This window comes from Equus przewalskii, chromosome 19 (genome assembly GCF_037783145.1).
Source record: "Equus przewalskii isolate Varuska chromosome 19, EquPr2, whole genome shotgun sequence".
In the NCBI taxonomy this organism is placed as follows: domain Eukaryota; kingdom Metazoa; phylum Chordata; class Mammalia; order Perissodactyla; family Equidae; genus Equus; species Equus przewalskii.
The window spans coordinates 45,791,617-45,811,331 of NC_091849.1; the positions used below are offsets into that span (position 1 = coordinate 45,791,617).

The 19,715-nt window shown below is 43.4% G+C and overlaps 1 protein-coding gene across 8 annotated transcripts in view; it reads right to left on the reverse strand.

Moving 5' to 3' along the window:
• The window catches only part of ADGRF5 (adhesion G protein-coupled receptor F5), a 101,330-nt gene extending 86,069 nt beyond the window's left edge, over positions 1 to 15,261 (reverse strand). For 3 of the 8 annotated variants that reach the window (XM_070586188.1, XM_070586193.1, XM_070586180.1), the window contains exon 1: positions 14,701 to 15,236. The gene's annotated coding sequence lies outside the window, so the exon portion shown is untranslated. Of the gene's footprint in view, positions 1 to 14,700 lie in introns of all 8 variants that reach the window. The other 5 variants (XM_070586187.1, XM_070586189.1, XM_070586183.1 and 2 more) reach the window with 3 other exon arrangements.
• Positions 15,262 to 19,715: the final 4,454 nt, after the last annotated feature.

The following is a 19,715-nucleotide window of genomic DNA, read 5'->3' on the forward strand; positions in this document are numbered from 1 at the left end:
CCACCAGCCATAGACCCCACCACCTGCCATCTCAAAAGCAGAAAATCAGAGCTGAGTATGATGGCTTCTTTCCTACTTTCCTTAAAGTGTCAATTAACAGTGTCGACTGGCAGGTAGCACTTGTCTATTTCTGTATTTTTTTGCTCTGTCAAACATCTAGGAAGCCAATGATAATGAGGAACTTTTGGGGTTGCTGTCAAAAAGGAAAGTGAGGTTCTGGTAGCTGAGGCTGACAGGGTTCAGGACACACTACCCCAAAATATGGCACCTTGGCATACTGGATATTTTAAGCTGAAGGAGTTTGAGAAAATGGCAGAAGCAGGAAGGTCTCTCTGATCTTCCCTGCCTTTCTCCCCTGAAGTGGATCATAACGACCTCATGTGAGAGATGCCCTCTCTATACCCAGAGGAAAAGAGGGTCCTTGTCTCCAAGATGGAGGGACACTGAGAAGAATCTAAACGAACAGGACTTGCTGAGTTTCCCCTGGTTTACTATTCCTACCTCATACTCTTTGTCGTATTACAGCCTTCCTTGACTCTCCTCTGTTCATCAAACTTAGCATAAAAATACTCAGGTTTAACTGTTTCTTCGGGCCTTCATTTCTGTATAAAGGCTTCTGTGTCACATGAAACTTACATTAAATAAATTTGCATGCTTTTCTCCTATTAGTCTGTCTTTGTCAATCTAATTTTCCAACCCAGCCGGAGACCCTGAGAGGGTAGAGGACAACTTTTTCCTCCCTCCACCTCCAAGTCATTGATGAAACCGTGTGGCCCACCTGCTCTTCTCAGGGAGCATCTCCCCATGAGGGAGCATCTTGGAAGGCGCAGGTCGGCACCTGGGACTCCATCCCAGTGATTCTCATGGGTAGGGTGCTTGCGAAGGCCTTGGGGGTTCCACTGACCAGGACTTCCAGGCCTTGCCTGTGACCTTCTCCCCAGAGTCTCAGGGTGGAGTCTGGAATCTTCATTACTAACAAGCTCTCTAGGTGAGTCTTGTGTAAACTAAACTCTGAAAACTACTATTCCAGAGACTTCCACCGTGTTCTACCCTACAGTGCTTCAGGGAGCCCTCACCTCTCCCTAAAATTCACCTTATTTTCCCTCTCATTTTTCAGGGTATATCAAAGGAAAAGTCTCAGGGAGTCATTGCTCCCTCCTTTGATTAGGGATTCTTTTCCACGCGTAGGAGTCTTGAGTCCGAGCAGGGCTAAGCTGGGGTTAGAACCAAAGTGAGTGCAAAGGCGTGGAGGAGACTTCAGGAAATGGGAGCGCTCTGGCTGCCCAACGAGCTTGTGGAGGTGCAAAGTCACTAAATAAACAACAAACGGGTGCATCTGTGGGATGTAACTAAAATCCCTATGTGAAAATTAAACAAATGAGAGGAAAGAGCAAGTTAATAAAAGTTTATTGTTTCTTGGATTCAATGAAAGTAGTTTTCTGGTTATATCCTTTTCATACAATCACTGTTAATTCCAATTATTTTTAGCAACTTCCCTTCGAACTCATTGTTTCCAAGCTCAAAAGTGACTTTCAGTAAAGGCTGAATTTTATTGTGAGGATCTGGACTGGGGAGCTCCGCTAATTAATTTCACCGATGAACTAAAGCAAAAACTTGTGTAGTATTGAACAATCTGAAAACATAGACTTAGCCCATTTCTTCTGTTTGAAACAGCGATATTTAACGGAATCGAATCTACTTTGGATGAATGAGGATTTCCAGGTGCTTCCAGAGATTTGGAATGGCGTTTGCATTTCAATACTATAGATAAAGGAGTTTAAGCTACTGGACTGGTAATAAAACCCTCACAGGAGCTTGGCTTTTTATGATTTGTGGTTATTTCTACTCCTGGGAGCCTCACTTTGATTCACCACTCACTTGTGTTAAAGATTGTTAATTTGGATACCTTCCTTTTTTCACATGAATCTTTTTCTTCTAAATCTCTGGTGAGAAATTCAGTTTGTGACCATGACATAAAAAAGGTAGATTTGTTTATTTTTTCTTTTTTTTTTTTTTTTTGTGAGCAAAGGGAAATGTGAAGCACCCAGGACCCTTTCTTCCCCATCCATCCTTTCACTCCTCCCTTGTTCCAGGTGGCTTTGGGTTTCCCAGCCTCTTCCTGCTTATCTATAAAGGAGAAAAAAACAACCCTTTGGATATACATTGGCCTTAGCCAGTTGGCCACACTCAAGGACACTGATCTCATATTTCCACATTCATAGCCCTTTCTGTAAAGGCTCAGATTCATACTGTTCTAAAATGTGAAGAAACTTGCTCAAAAGTCACACCCCTAAAGCCCTCCAAAGGGGCAACCTCATGACTCAAGTGTTTGCTCTGGGTGACAAGTGACTTCCTGCTTTGCAAACAAAAGTTTCAAAGGGCTGGTTTTCAAAATTCCAAACCCTACAAGTCGCCCTGTTTTGACCACTTACAGACCAAAATGAACCAGAATATCGGGAATATTTGGGGTCGATTTTCTTAAACTATAGAAATATTTAAAAGTTAAAGGAGCATTATAGCAAAGAAGATAAGAGATTTAATTATTCTTCCTCTCAGGGATTTTCAAGTTTTAGTGTGTCTTAAAATACCCTTAATAATTTCGGCTAATTTCCTAGCTTCCCTTTTAGAGATTCCGCTCCACATAGGGCTGCAGACAAGCAGTATGAGCACCACCTGGGAACTTGTTAGAAATGCACATTCTTGAGCCCCGCCACACCTCCAGAACCTAAGACTCTGGGGCTGGGCCCAGTAATCAGTGTTAAACAAGCTCTCCAAAGGTGATTCTGAAGTACACGAAAGTTTAATAACCACTGAGATATCACATGATTATCTATTATTATTATTATGGTTCTCATTGAAAAAATGCTGATGCCTGGTGCCTAGGCCTAGGCCAGTTGAATCAGAAGCTCTGCACACCTTTGGAGAAACACTGGCAGATAAATGAGCTGTTGGATTAGTCCATGGGTTCTCTCTCCTTTTTCCAAAAAGACGCACAATTGCCTTCAGCTAAAACCCTTAACCAGTAGGGTTTCTGCATACACACCCAGCCTCGCCTCTCTCTACCACTTTCTTCTCATCTTACTCTCCACTCTCTCAACCCCCTTAGTTCTCTGCAAGCACCATGTCCTCCAGCCTTTGCCCGGAACTGCCTCCTTCCTCCATTTGCACTCATCTAACTCCCATTGTCCTTCAAGGCCCAAGTAAAGGTCATTCCCTACAAGAAGCTGCCTTTGATCTCTCTAGTTGTGTGTTCACCTCCGCACCTCAATTCCCTCTGTCAAAACACTTACCAAACTGCATTATAACGGTCTATTTGTGGGTTTTTCTGCTGTCCTATGAGCCCCCCATTCCACACCCTCACCCCCAAGGCAGGACCTTGTCTGTCTACTCTTCTGTTCTCTGTACTCAGCACAGTGTAGGACACAGAGTAGGCAGGCACTCAATCAACACTTGTTACGGATGAATCCTTGAAGTGGCACATCATTAGAGGTGCCAAGGGGTTAAGACCATGGGCCATGGCACCACACTGCTGGGTTTACGTCCTCGTTCTGCCATTAACTAGCTATGCATGTTTGGGTGAGTTACTTAATTCTGTCCTTCAATTCCCTCATCTGTAGAATGGAGAGGAGGTACAATTATCTCACACAGTTGTAGGGTGCAGTAAATGAGGTAATCCACAGCAAGTGCTCAGAGCAGAGCCTGGTGAGTGTTAAGGCCTCAATGCTCAACGCTAGTGACAAAAAGGAGCAGAGGGTCCGAAGATGCTTCTGTAGTTAGAAGCCTCACCGTGGGGCACTTTTTATCCTTTGTCTCTCTCTCTCTCCCTCCGAACTTGCTTATTTCTTTTCTAGGCTGCCTATATTTCTTTTTCCTTTCTCTTTCTCTTTCTTTGATACAGCACTCTACAAGTCTATGACACAATCCTACGTTTATAACCATTGGAAGTCTGTGTGTGTGTGTGTGTGCGTGTGTGTGTGTGTTAGAAGTTTGTAGGGTACATCAGGAAATAGGAAATAGGTATTAGCCAATTCCTTAATTGGAGGTCTAATTTTTGAAGGATCATTCATTATAATAAATAAAGCCCACATGTTCTTGAAAATTGTCATTTATGAAATTATTGACTTAAGGTGGATCTCAAGCAAAAAGAGAGAAAAAAACCCTGGATTTAGTAATTGACAACAGATATGAAATTTAAAGAGACAAGCAATAGGCAGAATTGCCTGATAAAGTAAATAAAGAAAACTTACAGACAACATGTGGGAAAGTATGCTTTTTTGCACAAAGTCCTTTGAGTTTTATGAAGAGTAGCCCAGATTTGGTCTCTAGTCACAAGTGTAGTTACATTAGCAGTTTGATTACATATTTATATTTTAAAAATCCTAATCTTCTTTTCACCAATGGATTACCACATATTCATCCACTGGACAAATGTTTTTGAGCCCCTACTTTGTGTAAAACACCATCTTAGGTGCTGTAAAAAACAAATCATCCACAGGTTTCCCAAACTCACGAAGTTTATTCATTGTTGTTGGTGGAGATGATACTTTTGTTGTTGTTATTAATTGCTGTCTCTTGCTGAGAACTGACTCCTTCACAGGGTCTGTGCTAAGTGCTTTTTAAAAAAACGATTTATACACGATGTCATTTAATTTTCACAACAATCAATGAACTCATTATCTGTTCCCATGTGAGAGAAGGAGGCTTAGAAAGGTTTAGAATTTGCCAAGCCTCATTTAAAGATTGTGTGGATTGGAGGTCAAGCAAATTGCTGAACCATAAACTCAGCTCTTGCCACTATACTATATTGTGCTGCAAGATAAACTGCCAAGACATAAACAAAAAGTAAACACATGAAGGTGTGAGGTGTGAGGGATGGCACAAGGCTGTATCGCATTCTCTTCCAAACGTGAGGGCCAGAGAAAGACTGCAAATTAGGCAGGAAGAATGTTGCTGCACAGATGAACCCAGATGGCAAAGTCATTAACCTATCCCCAGAGGAATGCAGGGAGGGGCCCCTTAAGCCATCAGTGTAAACACTTTTCTAAACACAAGCTGGCAGATGTTTTCTAAATATTGTTGCTTATGCATAATTCAACGTGTATCAGACCTTGGAAGAAGCATGTAAGGTGCTGATGGAAGAATGTGGGCTCTGCAGCACCGCCCCCTTCCTCGCCCCCATGACCCCTTCCCATACACAAGGGTACCATTTGTTGGGTCCAGGCAAAGCCTGGCCATGTGCATTTTGACCAGCACTCCAGCTAATCAGTCTACTGGTGATCTCTGGACCCCCTTGGACAAACCACACTTTGTATCTCCTGTATTTCATGTCATTTACAGTTCTCTTATACTAATATTTTATATACATTGTTACTAAAACCCAAAATAGAGATTTTAAAAGGATGAGATTTTTCAAAATAATAATGTTTCACGTGTTTTCTCCACATAGACCAGCAGGGGATGCCACATACAATCCACCATCCAGAGTTGAGTGAGCCTCTGGCCCTGTCCTCTGAGACCCATCCCTACCCTACACGCTCCTGGGAGTCAGGAGGTTGGGTGGTTTCTGCACTGACTCAGGGTTCAGGCTCATCCTCCTGTAGTCCCCATGGTTCTCTTTCAGACAACTTGGCAGATCAATCTCTGTGGCTGCAGAAGATCTGAAAGTTCAGCCACAGAAAGTTTGTGCAATGCCAGCTCCACAGTGAAGTGGCAACCTTGACAGAATATTAGCTCTATTCCACCACAGCAACCCCCATTCAGGGGCACAAATATACAGCGTCATTCATGACAGATTCAGAATTCTCCCTGAGGGGAAATTTAAATTCAGCATCAAGTCCAAGTTGTCATTTGTTTCTGCTTTTAAACAGGGATTGAAAACTCAAACAGGAAGTGCTAAGAATTGTGATTTTGAACTTGAGAAAAGGTGAAATATTGTTAGCAGCCTAAATGTGAATCGTTTAACTTAAAAAATTATATTAGGGGCTGGCCTGGTCATATAGTGGTAAAGTTTGCATGCTCTGTTTCAGCAGCTCAGTGTTCATGGCTTCTGATCCTGGGAGTGACCTGAACACTGCTCATCAAGCCATGCTGTGGAGGCGTCCCACATATGAAATAGAGGAAGATGTTTACCAAAATAGCAAAGACGTTATTTAGGCTCAAGGATAAGTTCACCAAAATGTCTGTCAAAGGACACTTTTATATTCCCAACTCTTTATTAAACATTTATTGAAAACCTAATGTGCCAGGAACTATGCTAGGGGCTGGGACTAAAAAGGTGAATAACATGGCATCCTCACATCCTAGGAAAGAAGCACATGGAAGAGTTACTGAGAATACAAAAGGTGCTGTGATGGAGCCGTGGAAAGGTGCTGTGAGGATGCTTAGAAGAGAGGTCAGCTCTGCACACGGGTGGGAGAAGGAAGGAATCCGGTGGCATTTAAAATGGGCTTTGGAGGAGCAAGAGTTTACTTGACAGAGAAGGGAGAAAAGAGGACTCTAGACAGAGGGATAAACAACAGCAGGGAGGTGATGTAGCTGGAGGAGAGAAGGTGATCCAGGTCATGGCTTCGAGAAGTTGAGGGAACAACAGAGGGAAAAGAGCATGCCAAGAAAACTGAGAAGTTGCAGCCAGAGAAGTAGGAGGAAAGCCAGGAGACTGCGGTGTCCAGGAGGCAGGGACAGGACCAGAGGAGGCAGTAGTCAACAATGTCAAATGCTGTCAGCAATGAAGTGACATGGGTTTGGGGACATAGAGGCCACAGAGAATGCTGCCAAGAGCATTTACTAAGCCACACCGGGGAGGGCAGACCAGGAAGCAGGACAGAGCGCTTTGCTGGATGAACAGTTGGGGATGTCATGAACATCCGTAATTCTTTCAAGCATTTCATGGTGAGGAGAAAAGGAAGACGGAAGCTGTGGGGCTGGGGAAGAGCTGATGCTCGTATTGTTTAGAGATGAGAAGGACCTCAGCAGAACTAAGTGATAATGGGAAAGAGCCAATCGGAGAGGAGTGCAGTGAGGCCATCGGGAGGGCGGGAGGAGAGCTGAGCTCTGGATGCAGGGAAGGGCTGCCTCTTCCCCTGAGACAGGCAAGGACGAGGAAGAGCTGGGTGTGGAAGCAGACACTCTCGTGGAGGTGGTGGTGAGAGGCCTAGGGAGTTATTTCCTCGGAGAAGGCAAAGCTGTCTCCTGAGAGTGAGGTGTGTGCGCATGTGTGTACATCTGTATGTGCATGTGTGGACGTGTGCATACATGTATGTGCATGTGTGTATACAGTGTGTGCATGTGTATATGTGTGTTGGCATGTGTGTGCAGTGTGTGTGTATATGGGCGTGTGTGCCTGTGTGTACATGTGTGTGTGCATGTGGATGTGTGCGTGTGTGTATACATGTATGTGCATGTGTGTGCCAGACCTTGCTAGTTTCTGGAGACTTGAGGACAGTGGAGAGACCATGAAAGCGTCGAGGGGGATATTAAGAGTCTCAGGTTGTGAGAGGGTTCCTGTCCCCCCTCTGATCTTTCCTGGGTTTCATCTTTACAGTTATCCGGCTCCTTTGCACTCTCAGTTACAATGCAAGAGTGTGTGTGCCTGTGTATATCTCTAAATATATCATAGGTCCTGGAAGATTCTTGGAGGCAGAACTTCTGCTTTCCTTTGGTGCCGAGTAGACTTCAGGTATGTAGCATATGCTCAATAAATAACGCTTGGTTGATTGAAAGATGTCTCAACTCATCATACTCTTGCTTTAGTCAATAACCGGACTCCAAAGGGGAACACAACTGTAATTCTAGAAGAGTCCTGCCCTGGGCACAGGGAACTGAAATTTTGGGTCAACGTTTTTAGTAGGAACACATATGATAATAAAGAAAGAAGAAATTTCACGTGGTCTGAACAATGATAGGGGACATGATATGATAGTGAATGAAAAACTTCTAACATGAAATGTTTTCTGCTTTATTGCCTGTTTCTTCTTCCCCAACACACACACATGCACACAAGCACACACGCACGCAAACCTGCAGGTGCACACACACGCAAGCCAAGTCTGAAATCTTTCTGCTCCTTAGAAGGCTGGAAGTGTGATTTTTCTGCGATATGGGGACACAGGAGCCGTGACCAGTAGAAAGGGTTAAGTAAGGATCTCTAGTAATGCTTCTACTTGTTCTTTGAGGAGTAACAAAGAAAGGAAGCGCAGCCTTTGTGGAAGGAAATTCCCAGGCTCTACTTCGGACATTCGCAACCTGCCCTGTGAACCCCTGAGGGGTGTCTGATAATAAACACTTGCAAACAAAACAATCCATAAAGGCGTTTTTACTAACATTCTCCCATTTTCACCAAAGGGCTAGGACACCTTTTCCTGTGTCTGCAGACCTGGGTGGGGGCTGGACCTGCACCTGCCGGCAGAGCCCCACCATCCTGTGCCTGCTCAGGGCCGGTGGGTGTACATGCAGGTCTCCTGCGCCTGCAGTCGGTGACTGTGCGGGGGCCGCATCCTCATATGGGGCCGCTGGAATGCACAGGCCGGGTGTGGACTGCTGTATGCAGACCTGAGACCCTCCTCCTCACCTTCCCTAGTGACCCCCAGACACTACCAGAGCATTGTACCCTTGAGTAACAATGCAGTGCCCGTCCCCAGGAGCGGGCAGAGCTGAGCAAAGGCCTGGGAAATTCTGTTCGTCAAACACGCCAATCAAGTAGCAAATTAGGCTTCTTTCTCTGTAACGGCAACAAAACCCAAAACAAAACAAAAAGCAAACCCAAAAACAATAACAAAAACCCCTGGATACTTGAAGGTAAATATTTTTACAGTAATTTCTTCTAAGGAGTTCAAAGCATATTTAGGACCAAAATGCAAAACCTTAAGCAAGAGCCTCGTTTGGGTCAGTTTCCTTGTAATATTGTACCTTATTACGTCCAGACTAATAGGATGTGAGGTCTGTTGCATCCATTTCCTAGATGAATAAATCAAGGATCAGAACCTGGCCCAGGGTAATAGCAAAAATCTGGATGATTCAGGTGTCTGACACTTGTTCTCACATGTATTTGTGTGTGTGCGAGTGTGTGTATGTGTGTGACTGTGTGTGTGTGTGTTGGGACTGTGTACATGCATTTATGCTTTTTTTATTATAGTATACTTAAAACCCCTTTATTAACTGTAATCTAGCCCAAGATCTTTGAACGACATCCCCGTCTCTGTGCTAGACCAGAATCCGCTCCACCGCACAGATGAGGGTCAGATCCTCAACCACAAATAGAAAGCTGAGCCTTTATTTCTGAAATGCCATCACTGGTCTCTGGGATATTTTTAGATGAAATAATCATACATGACTGCTCATTTGCATCTGCCCAGAGCTGGCAGGTGAACTCCATCTTGACCCCAGCACTCAGGACCGTGTAGACTGAGGGAATGACAGGCTCCAGATTTCACTCTAGGCGGGGTTACCATGAGCCTTCCACTCGGCCTCCTTCTGCCCTTTGTACTGTAACAATGGGCGGAAACACGGGCTTGTTAGAGGAAATTCCCAGGGCCGTAGTTTGGACATTAGGCAGTTGCTTTGCTATGCTGGGCTGGCCCATGTGCATCTAAAAATAAACATGCTAGTCTGCACGGGTTTCTAAGATTTTTCCCTGAACAGTTGATTATATTTCAAAGGGACTTTTTTATTTTTAATTTTTGTTTTTAAGAAAGCAAGCCTAGTTAAATCTGGAGAACAAAACATATTATGGTTTTGCTTTGATTTGACAAAACGTAGCACTTGCTGAGACCCGTTTCTATTGAAAAGACTACAGCTTTGCTTGCCCCGGGATTTCAGAAAAAGATTGAAGAAGGCAAAGGCAAGCTAAGATGCTGCTCAATCAACTGCAGAAAGATGTGACGGTCCAAAACGGCAAGACCACCCAGTTCTTCCAAGTCCTCGCGGGATGAAGGATCAGCAAAGAACCTTGGGCAGCCTGGAGCAGTGGATGATGCATGTGGGACCCACCCAAGCTGAATTCTCCCTTCTCTAGAAATCTCCAGGTCCTCAGATGGCCAAGAGCTATTATTAACATGCCTCGTTTAGCAGAAAAGGAAAGGTGGGTGGAAAACAATGACTGATGAAACTGACTCAGAGCAGGCAGACAGCTCCAGCCAGCTCTCTTCTCTCCCCAAAAGTAAAAAATCCCACTCATCATTCCCATGATTTAGAGGATGGTAGAACCGTTTCTTTTGCACTGTTTAAAATTAGATTTCTGAATGGCTAAGAATATGTATCCATACAGTCGTGTTTCCATTTTACGGACAGAGCAGAAATCAGGGACATAGCTCTGAGTCTTGCTGTTAGTTGCCTGACCCTAATTTGGCTGAAGATGTACCAAAATGTGGCAATTTTCCATCAAATAGGAATGTGTTGTCGGTGCAAGAAGTGACCTACGATATAGTTAAAGAGTTACCTAAGAAGAGCACTTTGGAGTGAATTTTCCCACCTCATTGTTCTCATTTCTGTTTTGCTTTTTCCTGGAAGTCCAACCTAACTCTATTGTTGTTTCAAAGACTCTATTTTAAAATGAGCCCAGGAAATAGGTAGGGCTAGCTAGTAAAGAGGCAGCTACGATCACTCTCCGAGTGGATGACTTTTTTCGCAGACCATCATTTGGTGGCTCAGGCTGGGACCCTGAGATCACCAGACTTTTGGAGCTTTGAGCGGGAAGGACCTTGAGGTCATCGCCCGGACTCCACCCAGCACGGGCATCCCTTTGGGAACACTCAGGTCATGGTCTTCCAGGGTGCTGGCACGCTGCCCGGGACAGGGTGTTCACTACGCCGCAAGGCAGCTCACCCAGCTTTAGACAATTCTGATGGTGGGTAAATCCTTCCACACATTGAGCTAAAACCTGTTACCCTGTAATTGCCACTTGTTGGTCCTCTGGTGACCTCTTTTCCCTCATAGAGCAGCCTTTAAATATTTGAAAGCAGCCTTCACGTGCTGCAAGAATGACTTCTTACTTCAAATATCCCCTGGTTCTTTCAACTATTCTGCAAATGACAATTTTCTCATTTTCACCATCTTGGCTAGCCTCCTTTTTTAAGATCTGATGTATTTCTTGAGACAACATATTAGGTATTTTAGCTAATTAATCTTCTCTGTAACCTTGTGTGCTAAATAGTATCTGCATTTTCAGAAACAAAACTAAAACTTGGCAAGATATAAGATAAGACCACTTCTGAAAGGAAATGGGAGATGGAGGATTCAAAACCAGGTCCATCTCTTTCTAGCCCACCACATGCATCTGATTAAAAAAGAAATGTGGAGCCAGGTAGAGCCAAGACTGATGTCAGATACATTCTGAGATCTGTGGCAGGCTCTTAGAAACATCCCAAGAAAGTCAACATCCCTTTTGTTGCTACAACTTGTGCTTACTAATAGAGACTAATGTTAACTTGAGAGGTTAGGAAATGACCAGCAGAAACACTTGGGCTGCTCAAAGGTCCCTGTAGACAAGGTGGGCGTGCAGGAAGCATGGAGGCAAAGAGATGCACGAGCAACAGGCAGCAAGAGGAATTCGGGAGGTCCAGGAGGCATCTTATTTGGAAACTTCAGATGATGAGGGAGCAAGATAAGAAGTTCAGAAAGGGAAAGAGTGGTTGCTTGAGAGAGCCTAAACAGTTCGTTTCAGACTGAGTCTGGTGGTTATGTCTGAAGAACAAATAGAAAGTATTTATTTTCTTCCAACTGTCCGCACATGCCATGCAAAGCCTGGGGACAAGGTACTGTGGCCTGCCTCAACATATATCCCATGTGAAATCCGGGTAAGTCACAAATCTTTAGGTGGGAAAAGAGAAAACCCATATGTAGTCAGAAAGGGAGTCCTTGTAACCGTGCCATGGTGAGGGTCAGTGTAATGGCTGGCTCTATGTCTACAGGCTTCTAGATTTTTCCTGCACCACTTGGTAGAGCTCCTTCTTTCCCATCTCCTGTCTGCCTTCCAAAAGCAGAGATTGCCTGAGGATGACACTGCCTCCCTCCTTAGCTGCCTTACTTCAAACCAGCTCCACACCCAACAACTAATGCCGAGTAGATTCCTCTAAGCTGCAGGGCACTGCTCCCTGGGAGCCATTGTCAGACTGTGCTCGATGGAAGGTAGCAAAGGACAACATTAATGTCTATGGCTGAGCACACGGGCATAGAAATAAAATGACTCCTTTAAGATCTCTTTGCAGGTTGACTCAGAGAACTACGAGCACTTCCCTTCAGATAAGCATGCAGCATGAGACGAGGGGAGGGCAGAGGCTCCCTGGATATCGTCTTCTTGTGAAGATACGCATTCATATCGTGCACTCATGAAGGCAGGGGCTTCTCTTCCTTGTAGCTCTCTGTCTTGTTCACCACTTGAGAAAATCAAGGTTCAGAGAATGGATGTGGATTTGCCCAAGTTTGCATGGCAAGTGAGTTGCAGGTACAAGACTAAATCCAGACCCCGAAGCACAGCCCAGCTTGCTTTCTACTCAATCACACTGCCTTCAAGCTTCTGATGTCTTTACTTGGATGTGCCAACATTTATTAGAGATTAGACTTTTCAGTTTTCCTTACTGCTTTTTGGGGAGAAACAGGCTGGAGGATAATAAAGAGTGGGTCCCCTATATGGGAGGTGCATGGGGACAATACTCACCTCTGTGTCATTTGCGTTTCTACTCCTAGCGTGTAGCACAGTGCCCGGTATGTGGAAGGTGCTCAGTATGTATTTGCTGAAAAGTGAGTAAGTCTCTGACTCGAAGTGGTAGAGAAGGAGGGGCATACACTGGGAGAGGCTATCCACAAAGACTTAAAGAAATAGATTCTAAAAGCTATGTCACAGAGTAGATATTCAAAATATTTGGTGAAAAAATGAACCCAACAAAGTCTCATAAGGAGAGTGTGAGAAATGTTATAGGGATTGGCAATCTACTTGGATATCTCCAAACTATAGAACTCAATCTGGTAATTAATTTGGGTTCTTCAGACAATATATCTATTCATTCATAAATTCAACAAATATTGATTGAGCACAAGCTACATGCCCAGCATTGTTTCAAGCACTATGGATTCAGAAATCAAACACCAATAACTCCTCAAGGATGAAAATAACCATAGAAACCATCATTTAATGTACTAAGGGCTATGACAGAAGAATTTCACCAAGTGCCATAAAATCACAGACTTGAAGGGTACTTAGTATGAGGTGGACTGGATGAGTGGGGCAGAGGGGGAGCAAATCAGCCTGCAAAGGTAGTTGGAAGGAGGAGATGAATGGAGGTATCCCGGACAGGGAGAACAGCACATAGAGACACCGGTAAGCATTAAAGCTCCCACATATTAGGGAAGTAGAGGGTATTCGGTACAGCTGGAAAGTCAGGTGGTGAGAGGTGAGGCTGGACAGGATGATAAGGAGCAGACTTGAAGGTCTTGTCTACCCTCATTAAGTCGGGGCTTCTCAAACTTTAATGTGTATGAATCACCCAAAGACCCGGTTAAATGGAGGTTCAGTAAGTCTGGGGAGAGGTTGGAGAATTTGCTTCTCTAACAAGCTGTCAACACACCTGATGCAGCTGATTCCAGGACTATCCTTTAGGCAGCAAGGCTGTAAGCAATGAGGCGCAATGGCAATATTTCACTGAGGAGAGCAACATCATTAGAATTGCATTTTCCCAAGAGCCCTATAGCAGATTGTGGAGGATGAAATGAAAGGAGACTGTGCTGAGGTAAAAGAACATACGTGGCAAGAAGTTTTGAGAATCTAAACTAAATAAGCAAGGGAAGAATAGTCAATGTTCAACAAATAGGTGTAAGTTGGCTGATATTCTATGAAGTCACAAGAAAACATTTCTCCTAGAAGAAAGGCTGGTTGTGAGGACAAAAACAAAACAATAAAAACATAAGAGGCAAGAAAAAAAATTCAGAGACATTTGTAGTATTATTTGAACAAGACTTGATCCCTCTCCAGGTCTCAGTCAACACATCATCTTGAGCCCCAATAGCGACCAAAACCAGCAACTTGCTAGGGAATGACCATCATCCCAACAGACAATTATCACAACGGAGTAAATTAAATCAGTCTGCTCAGTCATCACTTGACATACATTGTCACTACTTGCAATCTAATTTCAGGAAACTTCAGGGAGAGCAATTGTTTCATAGAAAATTCTGGAAAATAACATGGACGTCGACCAGATCCTGGACAAAGTGCTTGTTCATTTATTTACAACTCATCGGTACCTTATATTAGAAACGTTTATTTCTATTCCTGTTAGAAAATCCTCTGTCAACTCTAGTACATCTTTAACTGAAAGGAAAAACTCAGAAAGGAGTAAAAATAAATAAATAAATCGTGGTAGGGGTCTACAGCGTTGAAAAGAAATAGCAGGGGGTAAATTTTCCTTTCTGCAGAAGCCCAAAAATGCATCTTCTAATAAGATTTTCCCTCCAAAGACAATAAGAATCAGCTCATATTGTATGTCCCATGCTGGTTGGCATTCTTTATCCAAAGATGTACAAATTCAAAAAGCCCAAATGTCATCTCCCCTCTCATTCTTTTTCCTCACAGTCCTATAAATCAGTAAATCTCAACACGACATGAGTTGAAAACATGCAACCAACTAGAAAAGCCACATGGACGCACACATCTTCTTCAGAGCAGCTGGATTCACATTTAACAAGACAAAACAAAATAACGCAAGGACCTACCTTTCTCTTCTGTGGTGTGCAGGCTCCTGAAGTTTAACCCTGTGCTGGAGATCTTCCCAAGAACCTCTTATGTGAGACGTAGCTCAGTGACCTCCCATTCAATCACACAGCTACAGGAGGGTGGGGTTTCATGAGACCAGACTTCAGATCCTCGGGGCTCACACCGACCTTAGGGAGCAGAGGTGAAGTGCCTTCTGTTCTCTGCTGCAGGAAAAAGCTGGGAGACACAGGGTGGCTGGAGGTGGGGGCGGAGGCTGGAGGAAGGGAAGTAATATGGGAAACTGTAATAAGTAAGAGATCCTCTCCACATGATTTCCTGTATTTGGTGCCTGTTGCCTCTCTCCAGGCTCCCTAGAGGAAATAAGAAATTTAAACTTGTCCTTTGGCCACTGGAAAGAAGAGAATAAACATGCTAAGAACCTTGAAAAGGAGCATGAGCAGGGCAGCAGACTGGGAGGTGATGGGCCAGCGAGCTTTGCCTTCCATCGAGTGCTTTCTTCCTCAAGTTTCTCCAAGTGTTTAACTCTGCAAAAGTCAAGATTGCCCTCATCCTCTTCCACTGAGCTGAAGCATTCTCTGGCCACAGTCCAGATGTCTTGCTACAGAGCCGCTGGTGAGAGGCAGGTCAAAACAGGCCTGAGAAGAGTCTGTTCGCCAGCTTAGGGCAAGACCCTCTTGGCTCTGTCTTTGAAAACACTGAAGATGCTCTGTGTCTAATCTCGGAATAACTCCTAAAGTCCTCAGGCCATTTGCCCTAGGGTTTAAAGAACTATCTGAAGGCTACCATTCATAGATTGCTGGAAGCAGGACCCTCTATATAATTTGTGGGGCTCAGTGGAAAATGAAAATGTAAGTCCACTCATTCAAAGATTTAGGATCTCAAGAAGGTGACAGCAAAACATTAAACCAAGTGAAGGGGCCCTTCTGAGTACGGGACTCTATGCAGTTGTGCGGGTGGTACATCCGTGAAGCCAGTCCCGGCTAGAGGAAGAAGGTTGGAAGGATAGGTGTGTTGGTTTTAATCAACTGAGTTCTCAAGAGGCCTGGACTATGGCCATTTTGTTCTGTGGGGTGACGGTCAACCCTTGAACAGTAGGGCACTCAGAAGCTGGTGCAAGGGAGAGAAATGCTGGATTGTGGGTGTGAGCAGGCACGGACCACAAACACATACTGAGGTAAAATCACCCCAGTGGTCTCCTGGCTGATTTCGGCTCACCTCCAATCCATTCCCTTCCTGTAGCAGAGCAATCTCTCACAAATGCAATCTTCATCCTATGATTCCCATGCTTATGTGAATGTACAAATTCAAAAGAACCAAACATCATCTCCCCTCTCACTATTTTTCCTCACAGTCCTATAAATCAGTAAATCTCAACATGACACAGATTGAAAATATGCAGCCAACTAGAAAAGCCACAGGGACACACACATCTTCTTCAAAACGCCCCTTTTGGTGTTCCTCCTTAGCAAACCGTGCTTATCTCTCTCGTGATACTCAAAACTCAAAGCGGGTGAAGATCAGCCCACTTGTCCCCCGCCCCCTGCCGTAGACTCTGTAAAGTCACGGAGTGCGTCTATTTCAGCGTTACATTCCTAGCCCTAGGACCCAGGAGGGGGTGATCTGTCTAAGTTTAGTGTTAGCGGCAGAAGCATTATTAATTACAGTTATTCTCCTTTTTGGAAAAAGGGAAACAAATGACCCAGAGGAAAACATAAGCTTGCTGTTGTGGTTTTAGAGTTTAAACTCTGGCAGACAGAGTGGAGCAATTTCACAGGCGATATTGCCATGCTGTTGTTTAATATTTATCTAAACGCCACGATTTGTTGTGTGTTGTATGTTCTTGTTCTCGTAGGGACTATATTATGAGTAGGAAATGACCTCCGTTCAGAAAATGAAGCTTTAGACAAGCCAACAGGAAGGAGGAGTGAAATTTGTAAGAGTGAAGGAAAACGGTGGTGGAGGTGAGAAGAGAGAGGGGAGGAAGCAGGGCGTGCCAAATGGGAGAGTGGGGAGGAAAGGGGAGGGAGGAGAGTGGGAGGGGAATAGGAAGGGGAGGTAAAGACAGCAGGGAGAGGTGGGAAGAAGCACAAAGACCCAGCAACCCTTAGAAAACAGCAGGGTGAGGGATGGGAGGAGAATGACTACCCAGAGCCACATTTCCTCTAGAAGTAGTTTCTTCTAGAAACTGCTAGAAGTTTCTTCTAGCAAAGTCTAGAAGCCTGACTCCCTCAGGTCTTTGCTACGCTCCCTGATAAATCAAATCTGTGTTTTCTAAAAATCAAAGGGTAGAAGGGGATCAAGGGCCATGCCACAGTGCTGCTGTGACAACACAGAAATTAGCTTCTGCATTTTGCTTGGATTGACAACATTTTTAACATGACGTAATCATTTTTCATTTAACGGGTTTGAACACTTGCATCACAGTGTTACTAGTCGACTTTTTAGAGTGTGTATCCTGGCCACTTCTCTTGGTTCCTCTGAACCAAAAGGTCACTTCGTGTATGGATGAGGCTATATTTGGCTGGGAAGCCCCAGCTGAGGCTGTCTGATTGGAGTAGAAGCGACAGTAACAGAGACTCATAATCTAACGTCTATAAAGATAATCTAAATGTGCATGAGTCTGAATATCTAGTTTTTGCAATTAATTGTAACTTAATACATGCATATATCTGCAATAGGACAAAGATATTTATTAAACCGATAGTTTGAATTTTTTTCATGGAGTTTCAATTTTGTTCCTCATTAATGGATATTACTTCCATTGAAAATGGAATAGTCAAGAAATGTAGTGAAAGACTTTAAAGTGGGAGAAGGTGACTGCGTGTCCTGTCAACAGGATGTGGAGCTGACTAGCAGATCCTTTGTGAGGAGCTGAATCTCCAGGGGTCTACACCTTTGATTATCTTTGACTATTTTATAAATCTGAAAGATGTGGAAACTGACAGTAATGCAAATGATTCTTGTCCATAGAATACGAATTAATTTTCTCCAGTGGAGATGCCACTGATTTCCACCTTGTAGAAATGATTATCCAGACATTGCATTTTAGTGCTCTATAGGATATTAGCCAGTTTTGCATCTATTAGTAAATTCAGTCCAGCATTCCTGATTGTCCATATAAATACATCTGCTCTTGAGATTTTTCTGTGAACAGCTTCATCATCTAACCATCCACTCACTAATTAGTGAGTTAAATAAAATTTTGGTCACATGTTTATTTTATAGTCGTATGAGAGTGATGATTTTGCCTTTTTGAAAATGATCTTTTAACAGAAGTCAGGTGATCATCTGTGGATATGGTAAATTGTACTGGGAATTTGCAGTGGCAGAACTCTCTTTTCTTCAATATTTTGCTTAGTTTTATATGTTCCCTGAGTGTGTAAAATAAAAACAGGGAATAAATGAAGCGTGTTGGTTATCAAAGTAAACGATGAAACTGCCTCAGCTGCACAATTAGGAGGGTACAGAGTTTCCCAAGTTGGGGCAGAAGTATAGACAGAGCCCCAAGGGGGACTGTGCAGGGCTGGACATGGCTCTCCCAGCTGGGGTAAAGTGCGAGGGCCGGACTCACTCAAGCAGGTCCCTTGGAGGTGAGAAGACCTTGATAAGCGAAGGGCACGTATTTCAGGCGTTCATAGGTCTTTACAGCAGTATTTTCAGGCATTCTAGCTGCATAGACAACCATCCAGAAATATCTTACTATCCATCAGCTGTAGCGAACCCTTCAACAAAGGGGATGGGTGGCACTTTGCTAGGAAGAGATCAGAAAATATCAATATCTTTGTGTGGTTAGATTTCTCTCTAATTTTGAAATTTGTTATATTTTTAATTGATGTGACTTGCAATATTTCTTTTTAATATCAAAGACATAGAAGGATTTATGTTTAAGGAACGGTCTGGTCAGTCAGTGCACTCTGCTTTCTAAAGCTCTTAGTGCCAGATAAGCAGGTAAACATAAAGCCTTTTTTGTTTCTTGTTTTACTTTTGAAATGAATTCGTTATTAATTCCATTATTTGGAGGGGAAAAAATAACATGCCTAACGGCTCCATGTGGAAGTTTGGATGTTTTCCTGAGAAGAATAATTCCTGACTTGGGAGGAATAGCGACTCATCACAGAGCAAATGCGATCTGTCAGAGGCTCAAAGATCACTCACCACCAACACGTGGCTCTTTCTGCAGGAGCTGTAAGGGAGGCGCAGTCCCACCAGCGTTAGAGGTGAGGCTTGTCTTGTTCCATTAGCTGTTTTCTCTTTGCCAACTACTAACGTCACATTTGTCACTGAAGACAGAGCCCTAAAAGGGAACTAAGGAGTTCTATGATTTTCATTATTTCATCGAGAGATAAAAGGGAAATGTGTCTTCCATAACACAAGCCTGTCAAAGAGGGAGCACATGAGAAATATTAGTAGAACTGTTCCTGGGAACGAGAAAAATGTTCACAGTAAGTAAGACCACTATCATATGCCTCCCTGGAAAATAAAGATGTTAGGAAAAATAGAAGAAAGGAAGGAAGGAAGGAAAGCAAGCAAAAGAAAGCAAGAAAGACTCCAAGTGTTTTGGAGAACTAGGAATCCTCATACACTGCTGAGTGTTTTGAGGGGAGTTAGGAATTCTCACACTGCCGAGTGAGTGTTACTGGGTAAATTACTTTGGAGAACAACTTGGTAGTAATCGGGATAGTTCAAAATTCTGGTCAATGTATTTATTCTAGAGAAATTTTTGCCTATATATGCAAGGAGAAAATATAAGCGTGTTTGATTGTATCATTCTTTATCATTAATAGTTAGAATTCAAAGAAACATATATATGCATCAGTAGGGAAATTGATAAAAAAATTTTTGTATTGTTACAGGAATAGTGAACTAGATCTATATGTATCAACAAAGATGGATAATTGTTTTAAAAGTGAAAAAAAAGCCAGAACGAAAAACAGCCAGTTGCAGAAAAATATATACACGATGATATATAACGAAAAAAATACATAATGTAGTCCAGAAGAAGGAAGGTACGGAA